Source organism: Anser brachyrhynchus (assembly GCF_964034855.1).
Source record: "Anser brachyrhynchus genome assembly, chromosome: 3".
NCBI lineage: Eukaryota > Metazoa > Chordata > Aves > Anseriformes > Anatidae > Anser > Anser brachyrhynchus.
This window is the reverse complement of record NC_137696.1, coordinates 65,730,458-65,746,340: the sequence shown is the minus strand read 5'-3', so window position 1 is coordinate 65,746,340 and position 15,883 is coordinate 65,730,458. Positions and strand designations below refer to the sequence as shown.

The following is a 15,883-nucleotide window of genomic DNA, read 5'->3' as shown; positions in this document are numbered from 1 at the left end:
ATATCTACCCATTAATTCAGTTCAATGCTAATTGCATGTGCTATGAAGAGATGAATGTATTATGCACTTAGAAAGTATCTGTTGACCACTAGTATATTTTGCCTAAACAAAAAACCTTAACTTTCCTCAGCTTTTTTTCTGATTCATGCAAAACCAAACAATTCTGTTGTTCAGAAGTCTACTGTGGGAAGGAAACACAGTGAGGTAAATCCTCAGGGCAGTGACACACAGTAGTTTACAACCACTGCTACTACAGCAATGAACTATGGGCATTCTGTATCCTTCCAAGGAAAGCTTACAGTGTATTCCATGGGATTGATCGATGGTTTTGCTGTCTTCTTTGACACAGAAAGTTAAGCTATTTTTTTTTCTAATTCCTCTTCTTCTTATTTGAGTTGGTTAATTCTGTTGGAAATAGCAAGGATCAAGCATACAAGGATCATGCTACAGAAGATGTTTTGCCTCCTGTTGTCTCTGAAGGCAAACAAGAAACAGGATACACACTGGCTTTGCATGTGCTTTAAGCGATGACTATAGCCACTCTAGGAAATTCAGATGGGACTCCCTCATGAAGAAGACTTTGAGTAGGCCACATAATAAATGAATAATTGGCGCTGGTGACTATCATTTATTTAACCTCCCATTAAATCTATGCATAGGTATTACGTGATCAAAAACCCACTGAAAGAATCTCAAAGCATTTGTAGCATCTAGGGAAGGCCTGGAGCATCTAGGGATCTCTTAGAGGAGATCTGTGGGAAAACAGGGAGGATGTGTGGGTGACAAGGCAAATGGCTTCCATTCTTAGAACAGACCACTCCTCCTCTCGGGGGAAAGGCACATAGCCAGCACACAGGCAAGTAACCATAACCGCATCCCTTTAATATCTTGGGCAATGTGGGTTTTTTCCTTATGGCCTTCCATGATCCTCTGTATCCCCTGTATGCTCAAAATTATCCCTCTGCTGCACTGCCAGGCAATGCGAGCATGGAGGGCTATGCCTCCTCCAGCCAGACTGAAAGGAGGGGAGCAGGGAAGGCGAGGACAACATGCTGATACAGGGGAAGCAAAGGGAAACAGAGGGAGAGAGGTGTGAAACCTGATCCATCTAATAACATCAAGACTGATAGTGATTTTCCACTCTATCTAGTAGGTCAGATGATCTTATAGTGCAGTGTTAGAGAGAAAGAAGATGGAAATATTTTCATTTTCTCTCAGAGTCAATATTTCCCTAGCTGGAAATTAATCACTGGAAAAGAAGTTTAAGGGGAGTCTGTCAAGGTTTATTTAGGCTTCAAAATAACTTTTTAAAACACTGTCTTTTGTTGTTGTTGCAGGTTTAGAGGTCAGAGTTTCCCTCCACAGCATTCTTCTCTTGACAAATGATCTTTGCAGCAGCTAGCCAAGTTGTTTTTTTTTTTAATTTTTATTTTAAATTGACTTCTTGTGTGTTCTGCCATAAGCAAAATGTTGCAGATACAGTGGAAAAGGTAGAACATCCACAGTCATCTCTATTTATGTATCATGAATCAGACAAGATGTCTTTCTTTTATCTAATTATTTTTCTCTTAAAGGATTGCAGCAGTGAATCTTCATTTAGCAACCTGCCACCTGGTTATAAAGCAACTAGATTTTGAATTTAGGTAATGCCTTCTGAAGTTACTGTTATTAACGCCTGGAAGCCTACAGCAGAATGCCTGGCTTAATGGCAGACGGCTAGTACCTGTGGATGTACAGAACATAGTCTGGCATCTGGCAACCAGTTATAAATTGCAAGCCAAGCCTGAAAGAATATATCTGAAGAAAGTGTGAGAAGAACTTATCTATCTGTGAAATAGCGTTAATGTCTTTTCAGTAGACCCTTTGCCCCTTCCAGACACAGAAATCCAAGAGGAAAAACACATACCAAACCAATCATCTATCCCCATCAGCAGCATCTAACCTGGGTTACTCAAATTTTGACGTCTATTATACAGCTGTTTTTAGAAGCACATGGATCTGAAAGGAGTACCCAAAGAAAGCATCAAAAAGAGCATTTTCCTTCTATCACTTCATTCTTGAAGATGAATCAGATTCCAATTCTGCCCCACACACCAGAACCAGTGAAAAAAGAAGGGAAGGTAAGGGAAGGTAAGGGAAGGTGAAGGGGAAGGTGAAGGGGAAGGGGAAGGGGAAGGGGAAGGGGAAGGGGAAGGGGAAGGGGAAGGGGAAGGGGAAGGGGAAGGGGAAGGGGAAGGGGAAGGGGAAGGGGAAGGGGAAGGGGAAGGGGAAGGGGAAGGGGAAGGGGAAGGGGAAGGGGAAGGGGAAGGGGAAGGGGAAGGGGAAGGGAAGGGAAGGGAAGAGTTCACCAGAAGGGCTATTGAGATCAACTAAGAGAGGAAAAGTTGTCTGTGTCTCCAAGTGACTTAACAAGCGCAGAAGGCAGGAACTTCACTGAGGGCCTGTGACTACAAAATGTTATTTCTTCTTATCATACATCAGAACACATCTGTAGAAGTTTCCTGGCTGAGATGCCAGATGTGTTGGTTCCCTTTATCATCATGCACTGATTATTTCTTGTTTGTGTAAGGCTTGTTTATGGTTTTACATTTTGCTTCTTCTGTGACAACTTTAATTATTCTGTGATGGGCACTTGTTATTTTGCTAGACATTTTTAATGCCCTGCTATTATACTCAAAGAGAGCTTTGCGAGTTTGTAATAGTAAAAATATTAATGAGTAAGCAATGTTTTAACCCCAGCTATCGTTGCTGCAATTTTTTGACACTCCATACGTAAGGACAGCTTTCCTTGAGAATTCACCTATGAACTACAGATTTTCATTCATGTGTATTATAAATTTGGTTCACTATAAATGTACTGATCCTATAGACAACGGAAGATAGGAGGTCTTGCCCTAAGAGGCAACTGTAGCAAATCACTGTGAGATTTCTTATCTGGAGCCTCAGAATCAAACTGGTACACAATGTGCCTCCCAGACTGCCAGAGACTCTCTCCCTTGATCGTAGCACTGTGCAACTTCATACAGGTTGATATAAAACTTGTTTTCTACAACTGACAGCCACTGTGTTACACCAAGGACTTAAAGTTTAATCTACCAAAATCCAGATACACACAAGATAATTGCATGTGCTTCCATGTGTCTTGTTTGTTTTGTAAACACTCGCCTCTCCGTGCCTTACTGGCACCAGCCAAGGAAAGCTGTCCGATAGACTTCAGCAGAGCATTGCCCATGTTCCCTGAGTGTGCTCAGAGGGGCTGGATGATGTATGGAAGGGCTGTTTGTCACAAAGCACTGTTATTCTACCAGGAAAATAGTTCGGCCTTTCTGAAACTGGGTGTGGGCAGGGAAGGGTGAACTGGGGAGCAGGGGAAGGGTTGAAATGGAGGACCAGACTGAGTTCTCTGGAAACCAGTGATCACAAACCATGAATCATGCAGGAACTACAGAGCCAAACGTTTGGATGAACAGAGCCCTTAACAATTAATTAATTGTTGACTTTTACTGCCTGTGCTGCAGATGTGCTATCATTTCTACAGAGCAATCCCTCACCAATCTCTTTAAGTTGTTTACAAAGTAATTGGTAAATGAAAAAAAAAAAAAGTATGAAAGTTGCTTCCACACATGCACAGATGTGTAGGCGTGCACACAATGAAAATAGGAGAAAGGTTGAAGACTGCATGATGTTTGATTTTATGAGAGTTTATGAATGTCCCTTGGAAAAGATTTCATGTCTTTTTCTCCCGTGCTTCCTGGATTTTGATGTTTCCCATAAAAAAAAAAAAAAAAAGGCAGAATATCCCTTCATTTACAAAATGAGTTGGATTTAACTCTATAATTTGTAAATATTTATACATATTTCCAAAGAATACATGGGCTGAACTGCATTTTTTCCTGATTACTTATATGCCTCAATATATCATCTTAGCTCCCACATCTTGTACTTGCAAAACTGAACTTTCAGATGAAAAGTCTTTACAAGAAGTTGACAACAAATTGGCAGTGTTGCAAGAGAAACGATCTAAGTGGCATGCAGTTCAGAAACCTGAACAAATGTGACATGAAGCTATTTTCAGGTATGGTCTTTCAGGTTTGTGACAGCAAAAGACCTTTCTGACATTAGACCCAAGTTCTCCAAGCCGTTAATATGCTTAACATTATATATTATATTCAGAGATAAAGTTGTCCCACTGCATTCAGCAGGATTACTCTTGTGTAAAGTGCCTTTAGCAATAAAACTCGAGTGATTTGAAGCTTATATGTAACACGGAGTTCAGAACAGTCATTTCATTTTTTTAGTATATTTTTCTTTCATTTATATTTCCTATGTCACCACAGCATTAAGGCATAATTGCCTTTTTAAGCTTGTAACACGCTAATGCAAATTAAAAACATCATAGGCAATGAAATGAGGAAGGCAGAGATGCCCAAAACTCTTTGAAAGGGATCTGAGGCAGGTGTCCAGAATCAAATACATCACGTGTGCTCAATGCTGGATTTGCACCCAAACTTTGTTATTCGAGATGATATCTGCTTGCCATGCTGGGTAACCTCACTGTAAGATCTTAAGGCACTTAATACATTTTTCACTGAGTCACTCTGCAAATATTTCTGAACAGGTTCAGTTGTGTTAATCAAATGATTTACTGAAATGCAAAATTGTTTCACTTTTATTTTTGCTTCATCAGCCTATAACTTTTTTTTCACTATGGGTTTTCTATTTCACTCTTGTGTTTTTCCTCACTCCTAGTAATTACAGGGTATTGGTGTACATGTGCATAAGTGCAGGTTTCTATTAGATTACTAAGAAATGGGTAGAAATTTGAGGAGTTTTGGCTATTCAGCTTAAGAGATATTCTTGGGGCTGACTGAAAGGAGGTGTGACTTAAGAAACGATCACAACATTTGCAAGTCAGATCACATTTGCTAATTTGGAGATCTTAAAAATAGAAGCAACCTACATTTCTAACCACTTCAGAGGATACCTATAATTATCTCCCTTTTCTCCCTCCTAGCACATGTGCACAGAGGGGGAGACATCTCATGACTCACCACACTCATTCCTGCAGTTCTGGACTGCAGAAAAAGTTCACCAGTGTTTGTAAGATGTTTGTGGTGACCCCTGGGATATGCTCTCATAATGAATTTCAGACCGTCTACCCAAGCCTTTAGACTATCTGTCCAATCTTATTGAATTCTTAACCTCGCACTTCCTCCTACTGCAAGTCCTTTTGGGAGACACTGGATACTCAGGATGAAACATTTTAAAGCCAGTGCCTGCATCCTTGTCAGTACATCCAACACAAGACCCCACTTTGTTGTTTGTTTTAGTGTAAATCTTTACCCTGTTCACGTGTGCACAGGAAGGTTTTTTTTCTTATGGATTGTAGCCCTGCACTTGAGAGAAATCTTCCTTCCTTTCTCCTTTTCTGGATGCTCTTTTTGGTGCAGAAAAAGAGAGAGAGTACTGCATAAGAGCAGTTTCAGATTCTTTTTCACTGGGATACAAGGAAAAAAAATATTTTTTTCTACTACTATATTCACCCCTAAAGTCATTTATAATTAAAATAATAATAATAATAACCTCTGCATCCTTACTTACAGAAAACCAGCCTTAGTAAGCTGACCTACTGAAACTGGAAGCCCTAACTAACCCCTTGGCTGATTCATGATTTATCTATGCCAGGGTGAAGTGTTCCACATATTAGCTGGAAGAAATGAGGAAATACACTTCTAGTTTGTAATCTTGATGAATAGTTTCTAGATTTATTTTTTTTTTATGCTCATTTTAGGAATTCATCAGTATTTTGAAAACCTTTTACAAATATTGCTTTGAAACTTCCAGTGAGTGATACATTTGTGAAAGAAAACCTGCACTAGTAAGAAAAGTAAGAAAGAAAACTCCTTAAAAAAAAAAAAAGGAAAGAAAAAGAAAAAAAAAAAAAGAAAAAATTGTTGATGCCATTTGACCAGACAAATGGACACCAGTGCTGGACAAAACAGATTGCACATAAAATGCATTAATGTTGCAGGTGGTTTGCTCTTGTCCTACTTTATAGTACATTCTTATTATACAAGTGTCTTATGAAGGGTTAATGGGCTACTGCAAAACCATGCCAGTGTAACTCCCTCCTGAGCCCAAAGCCCAAAGCCAGCGAACAGGAGGGGAGTGTATGAGAAGGAAAGGTAGGTGACCTTGTGGCCTTCTGGAGAAGCACTCATGGAAATGATTAAATGATTTCTATGCCTCTTTTTCCCTCATGGCTATTAATAAATGGTCTTGGAGCACAGACCGTGATCCCCTGATTTCAGCAGTGCTATAAACAACAGTAATCAGCATGATAGACTACCAGATTTTTGAACCTTTAGGAATGTTGTGTCTCACAAAACATTGTTATTTTCCTACAGAAAGCACAGATTTGAATTGTCTCTACTACCACTTTTAAAGCAAATGATGCAACGAGGAAGATGATGCTGAATGAACCAGTGTGACATTTAAGTCACTATCACAAATCAAGTTGCCCCTATTTCTGGGTGTAAAAGCTAGAGTTTCTCAGTATAGAAGGGGGTGGGGGGGGTGGTTCTCAAGCCATTATTTTCAGGGAATGCTTTGCTACCTGATACTTAAAAGGTGGTGGTTAATAACGCTAAATCATTCTCGTTTAATCAACTCTGAAATAATAGGAAGAGAAGTTTAGACATTAGGAGGGGCTTTTTTTCTCCTTCTCTGAGAATAATGAATTGGTGAAATGACCTCAGGGGCAAAGTTGTTAGGACAAGGCAGAAGGTCAGTCAAGGAGCAATTAAATGCTGTCCTGTGGGAAAATGGTAAATGCAGTCCCAAAGAGTGAGCTGAAGAATGGCTAAGAGTTACAGAGGGAGAGGAGGATGACATCCCCCCCCTGCCAGCACTATTATGTAGTCTCATGGTCTTCTTTCAGGAAGAAGCTACAGAACAGGAGGTCTATTAGGACTGTAATAAATACTGAGTTATCAGAGTAAGAGGGAATTTGGATATAAACTCCAGATGGATTTAAAGCACATGCTCATTACTCTCACCTCTCACAAACTGTAATAAGCCAAGGCACATGGTCCCGGACATTAGTCAGCTGTAACTGTTCACGTTAGCATGCCACAAGCAGGCCCCTGCCTGTGGACACTTGGTCTGTCTCAGTCCCCTCTGTCTCAGCGGCCATGCCCGTGACAGAATCCAGAAACCCAGAATTAAAGAGGTTAGTGTAGTGGCAGGCACTGCTTCTGCTGCAAGGGAAAGACTACAGCAAGTCATTTTGACACTGAATTTGTGTGCCCTGAGTTATAGATCTATGCTGCAGTAAGGACCTGGTACCCGAGCCGTACAGACAAAGTGCAGGAGGACTCTGCAGTCTGTGCCCTCAGTGATGTAGCCATACCTATACTAGTGAATCAGTGCCAGCAGCTGCTCCTGCATACAAGTCTATTCAGACAAGATGCTGTTAGGGCTGTTCCTGACCATGTGGGGGGCCTGGCTCAGCTAAATTATCCCCTTCCTCTCTTCTTGGAGATTACTTTGAAACCAGCATGTCAGATAACACTCCCAGCTACCCTGTTTGGAGCTTAAGGGGGGTCAGCTCTCTCAGTGCATGCTGTTGGCCACAATGCCAGGCAATGAGGCTGTGCAATTTTAATCTACCTGTACAAGCACAGAGACTCTAGGAGATAAGGTTCTAAAGAAGAGATTGATCTCAGCAGCAATGGAGAGGGTGCTCTGTCTCTTTGTGGTGAGAGACAGGATGGGGAAAAGCTTCATCTCATCTGGAATTTTATTATTTAAGGATTCTGAAACACATGCAAATCTTTTGGTCTGGGAACTCTGGTACCATCTTTGAAATAAGTCATACCTGGACCAACAGCCACACCGCAATACTTTAAAACAGAAGGCTAGCAGGATACTCTAGGGCAAGGATAGTCTAGACATGTACCACCACTGAACCATCTCTAGGTGGACAGCAAGTCTAGTTCCCTCCAGCCACCAACTCAGGTTAAACGCAGAAACCAAGAATTAGGTTAAGAGAAACCTGCTGTTCATGTAAGGCAATGCACTTTCATTAACCCTCAGCCCAGCATAGAACCCCAGAATAAATGGCTGTGACAGCATAACGCTTGTTGTGAGCTCCAAAGCCCACCTGAGAGAAAACACAAACACCTGCATAGTGTTAAAACCCTTTCCAGGTTCTCAGTAGCACAAGAAGAACACAGAAGAGAAAGCAAGAGCTAGAGCCACCTCCAAGCACAGCTTGGGAGACCTTCTCTTGTTATCTTCTATTTTCTTTCTCTACTGTATTTCTGGTGAAGTACACATCAGTCCCACACTAATACAACCTTTCTACATCAGACTGCCCTGCTATCACTTCCATCTATGACCCAGAAAATCCTACTTAGAAAGATTTATCTTCATACTTAACACACCTAAATATTCACTTTGCAATGTGCCTTCAGAATGGTAGCCCTTACAGATTTTGGAATTTAAAACCAATAAAAAAATCTAACACTATGAGTAGCCAACAAACACATTCAAATTCTCTGTACAATCTGAGTCCCTAAAAAGTCCTAAACAAGGACCCCCTAAACAAAACAAAACAAAACAAAACATACAAACAAAAAAACCAGACTTGCTCTGCCAGTACTCAATCCAGTTTTGTCTATTTCCTTTTCCTTTTTCTAATCCTCCTTCTTGCCCATCAGCTGGTCCTGTTAGCGTAACATGGCCCAGCTGCATCTCCAGCACTACAGTTTAACCTCTCTTTGTCTGGCTGTGCACTTTAGCATGTACAGCAAAGAGGGCAGAGGCCTATGGATTGCTATATAGACAGCCATATTTGAATTTGCAATTATTGAATGTTCTGAAAGTATGAGATAGTTTCCCTTGTACTTTAGTATACATAGGAAAAAAAAAAAAAAAAAAAACTAGTCAATCTCAACTGTTTTGAACCACAACCATGAGAGCTGGGTGCTGAGCTAGCCAGCATTTGCAAACAGGCTGGTGACATTGTCAAAACCAGAGGAACTTAATTTCAGGTTTAGCTGCTTAAGGTTATCATGAATTCAGTTTTTTAGTCTCAATGTGCTATTCTTCTGTTTACAAATTTTTGCCCTTGTTTCTCTGTTTCAGATTTAACAAGTAGAAAAGAATAATAAATGGTTATTAGAATATACTTGGACAGTATATATATATATTGTCCTTCTGAGACTTCACTTAGGTCCAGCTAGGCTCTTTCCTTGAGGAACCTTTTGAATGATTGCTTGAAATAACCCTGGGTTTAAGAAGTTATAATTGTATTGTAGCCTGTCCTACTTAAAGGACAGGGAACTGAACATTTCACAGATTAGTTTAAAGTATTGACCTCTTCTGTTACCATTCTTGCTTTATTTCAAGAATTTTTATAGTAATACAGCAACAGATATTATATCAAATATATTAGATACCTGCATTTTATGAGCATAATAATTGAGTAATTAGATGAGGTGAGATGTAAGCTTTCCTGCGGTACAAGTATTAAAACCAATCTCAGATTCTTAAGGGAAGCCACGGGTAGATACAGAATTTGGAAATCTTTACCACTGAGTCACTGCATGCCTTAAAGTGATTCATTTTTGGGTGCAGGTATCATGCAACCCCAATTCAGGCAACAAATTTTCTGGGTACTACTATTATTTCAAATTGTATTTTTTATATTTTTGACAGTGCTAGGATTCTATAGCACAGTTTAAGAAGCAAATTGAACAAATCCAGAAATATATTCTTGGCCTTGGGGGTGTTAGTCCAAGCTCCTCATTGTGCAGTTTCATTCATCTGTTTAATTTATAGATTCTGAAAGTTCACTTTTGCCCACCACGACACTTCTCCTACCATGCAAAGCAAATCCAGGTTTTAACCAAGACACTAATAAGGTAGCCAGAGCTATGTCTTGGACTGAGCTCTGACCAATGATTGCTGTTTTGGGGACTGGCGTGTTTGTAACCATCAGGATAACTGAAGACAGGTGTTATTTCCAGCACTCTTCTGCAACCATCTAGGCTGAACGTTCTCAAATTATTCTGAAACTTAGTCAATGCAAAAATATATTTCTCTAGTATAGGTCCTGGCTTGCTGATTTTTAGGCATGTGGATTTTATTTTTTATATTTTTCCCTTTTCTGCACTGTACAAAACAAACAAACAACAACAACAACAAATATATAAACAACAAGGGTTAGCTGATCATCTTAACATGTACAACAGAGATTTTTCTATATGCAAAATGCTCTCAAATGTATAATACAAATAATTTAAGAAACAGAGAAGAATATTTCTTAACTATCTAAATTATACTTATCAGCATTTTAGTTGTAAGATAAATGTTATGTTAGTTATGTTTATCTTGTGTCCTAGATAACTAAGGAGTTATACTAAAACCTTCAAATAAACTAAATTTAATCCCAATCAAAAAGTCACGCTTTGAGTCAGATGTGATGTCAACTTTGAAATAACAGTGTTTCGTTATGAGGTATTGTTTATGTTTTATAGAGTTCATAGGACCTTTGTGAAAGCAAAAATCCTGAAAGTTCCTTTCTGAAAGCATTTATTTATATTATATTAATTTAAAGCTAAGCTTTTTGTTGCTTTCTGCTGCTCATTTCATCAAAAAGAACAGCATGCTCTGATTTGAACAACAGAACTATCACATTGCCCGAAAGGCTGGCTCTAGTTTTCCATTTGGAATGAGCAGGACAAAGTCTGTTGCAAATGTACTTGGGCAGAGATTTAATCAGTTCTTTCCTAGGAAATGATGAAGAAAAATATTCTCAACAAAGCTAAAATACAACGTTAAAGTGTGATCCACCCACTCACAGCTGCCTTTTAAACCGTTTCCAGTCTAGAAGCTACTGTTCCACTGAGTTAGCATGACTTGATGCGAACTACTTTTTGTTATTTGCTGTTTGTCATTTGTCCTAAACTGGAAAAGAAGGGGAATAGCTGTAGCCAGTGGCAACTACCCCAAAGCATGCAAGATCACAGTACTGCCACTGCCCATACAATAATAAAAAATTACTGTAAGGAAGGACCGGTATGGAACAAAGTGTTTACTTGACTTTCCAACACAACCATCAATTTAGACAGACCCGAGTGTTAGTCAGCAGCAGCAGTGCCCAAATGGTTGTGTAAAGTGAAGTACTTAGAGCAATTTCTGAAAAACAAACCTTGAAGAAACGGCATCCTATACGTTCCCGCGTGCAGAATGATATTATGCGCTACATTGTATGGTGTGACAGGCTTTGGCCAAAGAATCCTGCAAGATCAGCATTTTTAAATTATTATTATTTTATTTCATTTTAATTATTTTACTCCCTGTTTCTTTTTCCTTCTAGGAGCAGCATTTCAACTGCCAAGCACTGGTATTTTCATTCCTCTGCCAAGAAATTCCCCTAATGAGGAGCACAGAAATTAAAGACAGCTCTGAAGAGCTAAAAAATAGGTGAATTCACTTTAAATATTTGATGAAGGTTGTGGTTGACTGGGACTTCTCTCTCCAGTCTAGTTCATCCTGCTCAGGAAAAACGTGTTTGTTGTGCTCCCTCTGACTACCACTACCAAGAAAGTGAAAATAAAAAAGGCAACAGCATCCTCAAAGGGAGGACCACTACATATTTCTGGCAGTAATCTGCTTCCAGATTGTATCTATTTTTTAAGGATTTTTAAGGGCCAAGAACAAGGGGACTCCCAGATCCCACATCAGTTCAAAGAGTTAAAACATTCAGCAAGCTAAACTCCTTGCTTTGGCATGTCTATCAAAGTCTTTGAGTCTTTAATGTAACTGAAAACAATTGTCCCAGTGGGGAGGTCTAACACTCTTACCAGTTGCAGTTAAATGTTTGAACTGCCTGAGAAACTAGAGGGGTTATAAGAATTCAAGGGTAAACTGCGTGACACGGTTCTGGTGATAATAATGTTCCAGAATTTATATTTATTAATATTGCCTTCTTTCGGTCAGACTCCCACAGGAAATCCTGAGGAGTACATGTCTCTGGCATGTTTTATCTTAGATAGTCCCATCCTTGCGGTATTGCGTGCTGATAGCAGGACAGAAGAGTACCTTTGAAAATCTCTGGTCTTTATAGAAGCTGCGGATGACAACAAGCAGGACCTTCAACACTCTGGGAAGACAATCCATCTACTTTCTTTAGTTATCATTAAAATGTCTTTTAGACATAGGTCATAACTGGAAACCTATAAAGGATGTCTGTGTATTAGGCACTTCCCACAAAGCTCAGTCCCTTGCGATTAAAATTTATCACATTGTTCTTCTGGTTACAAATACTGCTGATATGTGTCATTACTGCAGAGCACTGCTCATAACTGCTCATTTTGACTTTACTCCAAACATTTTTTTAATTCTGAGTTTCCCATAAAGAACATACATCTGAAGTTTTTAAAGGCACCCATTACTTTCAAGTTTTTAAGCCTGTTTTAAAGGTTGTTAACTATTTTATTTTTCTGTTAAATGTTCACTTACTTACACTGACAAATAGCTTGATGGGAAGCGTCATGTTCCCCTCTGTGTTCCCTATGATGTCGCAAAGAGCAATTATGGTGCATAAAATCATATAGACTTATCAGTTTATATGGCAGTTTATAAATACTCCATCTTCTTAAAAGCTCTGTCTTCACTGAGACTGGTGTCACTAACACTGTATTTTGTGGCATTCTTTTTGAAAGACTTGCTAGATTTGCTTTTTAAAAATTTCAAACAGATTTTTACTTTATGCATTTATTGGTGAAGAAACAGAGAATAATTACTGTTATACTCTAGCTTCCTTGCTAGAATAAGCTTTTTGTTGTGCGTGTTGCTAGATCTCTAGTCTTCGGCAGCAAAGACCATTTTTTTGTCATTCTTTATGAAGAAGACACAACATCATACCACATATAGCTTTCCTGTGTATGCGTGAGTGTGTGTGTGCCTCTGCCACCCTCTTGCCCTCAGCTGTTGATCATCTTGCTCAATTGTAACCAAAACTGACTGTGGAGCAGCAGTCACACAGATTAAAAAATTAAAATAAAAACATGTTTTGTGAAAATAGTTGTCTAGGTAGAAAAAAAAAAAAAAAAGGGAAAAAAAAGTATTTACAAGGCTGACTCTTGACCTTGTCTGTGATGGGACATCAAAGAACCCACATGAGAGCCCACTTACAACACAAACCTTTGTTCTCTCAGCCACTCCTGGAGTTTCTCTATCTGCACAGCTGGAGCACGTACAGAAGCAGCACCATTGTTCCCCTCACATGGTTTGTCCTGCTGGATAAAGAAGGGAGTATTTTAATTCTGTTTACTCCATCAGAATGAATTTTCTTAACCGCAAAAGTGGGTCAGATTTCTACACCCACACTGTGGTATTAGACCAGGTTAGGCCTGGATGCCTATAGCATCCAGACTATGCTTCTGCGCTGCGCAAAGCACAGATCTTCAGCGAGCCATTCCTGTCCTGAGTTCATAATTTAAGCATAAATATCTGAGCATGCAATCAGAATTAAACATCTGAATCAGCTGGATTTAGGAACTCTGTGCTGACATGTTTCAGGTGGGGATGTGGACAACATCCCTTGCTTCTGGGATATTCTTCACAGCCACCCTGTGAAGAATAGCTGAGTTTGGCAATGAATAGGCATGGACAAAACAAGGATTGACACCAAAAGGTAGCGTTCATTTCAGAAAGTATCATTTTGCAGGTATGAACAAAGCGATGTTACATACATGAAGATCTGATGGAGAAACTAAGTGAAGATGACCTTATTTTGCATTCAGTACTCACCATCTTATTCTGGGTAGTACTATAATTAATTTAGTTCTTAAAAAGTTAACAACTTTACTTGTTGCATTCGATTTTTTATTATTTTTTTTAACTCTAGGTCACTTGCATTCTCATATCTGCCACTTGCTGTCCCATTCATGTTTTCCTACTTCTTGTTTTTCTTCCTTTGAGCAAAACAAATCATAGTTGCCATTCAAAAAGACATCTTGTCTTTTTGTGCAAGCTGGGGAGTAATGCGTGGGAAAAAAAAAAAAAGCTGTAAATGACAAAGATCTCTGCTCTGTTTCTCTGATTACACTGGCAAAACAATATATTTGAGAAATATAGGGGAAAAACGAAAAGCAAAAGATAAAAGCTCAAAACCAAAGATAAGCTGTGCTTTCAGATATCTGAGCAGAGAGAATACTGGCTCTTCCCGCATCTTTGGATTTCATAGTATCCTAAAACAAAAAAGCAAACAAAACCTCTTCACTTATACTCAGAAAACAGAGATATTCCCTCTCTGTGTTCCCAGATGGCATCATAGCAATTTCTATAAAACTAGTGACAGATTTTTTTATTTTTTTTTTCTGATATGTAAATGTGCTGAACATGATCCAAAAACATTAAAGCAGCACGCTGGCAGCACTGCCCATGTCTGCCATGGGCTTTGGATCAGACTCCACAGGATAGTCAGAGGCAGTCAAAAGGAAATTATTTTCTCCTGTTGTACCCTCTTCATAGCAGTTCACACAAACAAAACAGCTCTCCACTTATTTTGACAGAAGACCTGGAAACAGCATGTAGTATTAGTAAGCCAGATGATATAAGGTGCTGGATTTTGCCCTTTGATACATTTGCAGCAGGAACGTGTTGGTTCCCTTCCCCTAAACACTTTTGGATCACTTTCATGCAGAATTGGGGGCCTTCAGAGGGACAAGCAGCCCCTTTCTCTTTATACTGAAGGTGCTCCAGCACGATGACTGTGGTGAGCTCTGTTGAGAAACACGGTGGACTGTCCCTTAGGGACAAAGGCTGCATGACATTAGGGCCAGGAGGTCCAGGCTTCAACTCCATCCAGAAACTCTGGGGACTCCCAGTGACTCAGACTGAAGCAGGACTGCATCAGAGAGAGAGAGAAATAAGGTGGATGTAAAGAAGAGAAAGAAACTGTGATCCAGACTCAGTTGCATGGGGGCCCCCAGCACATGAATACAAAAATTCCACTGGCCTTGTGATGTTTTGAAAAGTAAACTATGGAAGAAAGACCAGAAACTTCAAAGAAATTCCTGATTTGGAAATTGTCTGATGTAAAAGGTGTTAGCATAGAGGAGGGTAGAGAAATAGCCTGTTCTCAAAGGCACTCTACGAGAGGTCAAATGTTGGTCTGGCTCATATGGCCATTTTTTCCAGTTGTACAGTATATTGTGTAAACTAAATATAATGTAAAGATGCAAAAGCTTCCAGAAATGTCATCTTACAGACATTTGCTTGGATGCAATCCATGATTATGTGAAAACATTTACTTTGAGATCTAAAAGCCATGGGTTACGTGGGTGTTCTGTACATTTTACATTGGAACTTATACTATAGAGCCAGAAAAGACTGAGAGTCTTAATTTGAAATGACTTCCATTGGTATACTGGCCTGTATTGTACTCAAATGTAAATGCAGGTGAGTATATGTGACAGAAGGAGAGGATAGTTCACAACCTATTGAAGAGAACAACCAGAAACCTTTAACGTGGCTGGGACCTCAGTTAAATCTCTGCTGGCAGTCATATGCTTGCAATTGCCCCCAAGAATGGGTTACTGAAAAATCTTTAGACCAAGATGCTGACAGATTTTTCTGACTTGTGAGCTGTTCAGCTGTGCTTACCAGTAAATTTTCAATTGACAGGACATGATTTTAAGCTCAGGTAAGGTGGTACCTTGCAAGGGATGGAGACAAGGAAAAGCCTGTTTAGAGAGCACAGATGAGAAGGAAAGTTACTGTATTATGCTATTACCTTACAGCTCTTGCAACAAGCATCAAAACAATCTGCAATCCAGATTTCTCTGTTTCTTAGTCTTAAACACAC

General features: G+C 39.5%; 1 long non-coding RNA gene across 1 annotated transcript; it reads left to right on the top strand.

Moving 5' to 3' along the window:
- Positions 1 to 731: 731 nt before the first annotated feature.
- Positions 732 to 13,156, top strand: LOC308191444. The gene is made up of 3 exons (XR_013947993.1): positions 732 to 2,120; positions 11,387 to 11,493; positions 12,010 to 13,156. It is a non-coding gene; the product is annotated as an uncharacterized lncRNA (long non-coding RNA).
- The last annotated feature ends 2,727 nt before the right edge of the window (positions 13,157 to 15,883 follow it).